The sequence below is a fragment of the Astyanax mexicanus genome, chromosome 7 (genome assembly GCF_023375975.1).
Source record: "Astyanax mexicanus isolate ESR-SI-001 chromosome 7, AstMex3_surface, whole genome shotgun sequence".
Classification (NCBI taxonomy): Eukaryota; Metazoa; Chordata; class Actinopteri; order Characiformes; family Acestrorhamphidae; genus Astyanax; species Astyanax mexicanus.
In genome coordinates, this window is record NC_064414.1 from 3,442,384 (window position 1) to 3,444,276 (window position 1,893).

Genomic DNA, 1,893 nt, shown 5'->3' on the forward strand with positions numbered 1-1,893 from the left:
GCTCCCAATTAAAAAATAAACAGCTCACAGTTTTAATATTTCACACTTATGTAAGCGGCAAGTTTGAAACTACCAGATCAGGAGCGTCCCTCGATATATTTTAATAAACTTCTGAAGACAGAGCTCTTCAAAAGGCTCTTACTCTCCTAACACCTCTAACTAACTACCTTCCACTACCAGATCAGGAGAATCTCTCACTATCTTTAATAAACTCCTGAAGACAGAGCTCTACAAAGAGCACCTACTCTCCTAACACCTCTAACTAACTACCTTCCACTACCAGATCAGGAGAATCTCTCACTATCTTTAATAAACTCCTGAAGACAGAGCTCTTCAAAGAGCACTTACTCTCCTAACACCTCTAACTAACTACCTTCCACTACCAGATCAGGAGAATCTCTCACTATCTTTAATAAACTCCTGAAGACAGAGCTCTTCAAAGAGCACTTACTCTCCTAACACCTCTAACTAACTACCTTCTACTACCAGATCAGGAGAATCTCTCGCTATCTTTAATAAACTCCTGAAGACAGAGCTCTTCAAAGAGCACTTACTCTCCTAACACCTCTAACTAACTATCTTCTACTACCAGATCAGGATAATCTCTCACTATCTTTAATAAACTCCTGAAGACAGAGCTCTTCAAAGAGCACCTACTCTCCTAACACCTCTAACTAACTACCTTCTACTACCAGATCAGGAGCATCTCTCACTATCTTTAATAAACTCCTGAAGACAGAGCTCTTCAAAGAGCACCTACTCTCCTAACACCTCTAACTAACTACCTTCTACTACCAGATCAGGAGCGTCTCTCACTATCTTTAATAAACTCCTGAAGACATTTTAGAGCTCTTCAAAGAGCTCTAACTCTCCTAACACCTCTAACTAACTACCTTCTACTACCAGATCAGGAGAATCTCTCCCTATCTTTAATAAACTCCTGAAGACAGAGCTCTTCAAAGAGCACTTACTCTCCTAACACCTCTAACTAACTACCTTCCACTACCAGATCAGGAGAATCTCTCACTATCTTTAATAAACTCCTGAAGACAGAGCTCTTCAAAGAGCACTTACTCTCCTAACACCTCTAACTAACTACCTTCTACTACCAGATCAGGAGAATCTCTCACTATCTTTAATAAACTCCTGAAGACTGAGCTCTTCAAAGAGCACTTACTCTCCTAACACCTCTAACTAACTACCTTCTACTACCAGATCAGGAGTGTCTCTCACTATCTTTAATAAACTCCTAAAGACATTTTAGAGCTCTTCAAAGAGCTCTAACTCTCCTAACACCTCTAACTAACTACCTTCTACTACCAGATCAGGAGAATCTCTCCCTATCTTTAATAAACTCCTGAAGACACTTTAGAGCTCTTCAAAGAGCACTTACTCTCCTAACACCTCTAACTAACTACCTTCTACTACCAGATCAGGAGAATCTCTCACTATCTTTAATAAACTCCTGAAGACACTTTAGAGCTCTTCAAAGAGCTCTTACTCTCCTAACACCTCTAACTAACTACCTTCTACTACCAGATCAGGAGAATCTCTAACTATCTTTAATAAACTCCTGAAGACAGAGCTCTTCAAAGAGCACTTACTCTCCTAACACAAATGTTTGAACATTAAATATCTTGTCTTTGTAGTGAATTCAATTGAATATAGTTTTTAAAAAGGATTTGCAAATCATTGTAGTCTTCACTGTAGAAACTTCACTGGAATTGGGGTTTAATATCATTCAAGCAGGAGGTTTGTGCACACAGGTCTACCTGTGAAAGCCGTGGTCAGGAGCGCTGTGCAGGCACTTGTCATTCCTGTTGTATCCTATAGTGACGGACATTTGCTCATTAGATATGCCATATTTTATATAATGTGAACAACCTTGAACAA

General features: G+C 39.3%; 1 long non-coding RNA gene across 4 annotated transcripts; it reads right to left on the reverse strand.

Annotated features, from left to right (window-relative positions):
- Nucleotides 1–270: 270 nt before the first annotated feature.
- On the reverse strand, nt 271–1,605 carry LOC125802981 (uncharacterized). 4 transcript variants are annotated; one of them, XR_007440027.1, is made up of 3 exons: nt 1,390–1,605; nt 669–756; nt 271–565 (listed from the first exon to the last, which is right to left on the reverse strand). It is a non-coding gene; the product is annotated as an uncharacterized LOC125802981 (long non-coding RNA). The 4 variants fall into 4 exon arrangements; XR_007440030.1 differs by lacking the exon at nt 1,390–1,605 and adding an exon at nt 1,174–1,220; XR_007440028.1 differs by lacking the exon at nt 1,390–1,605 and adding an exon at nt 1,071–1,110.
- Between the last annotated feature and the right edge of the window lie 288 nt (nt 1,606–1,893).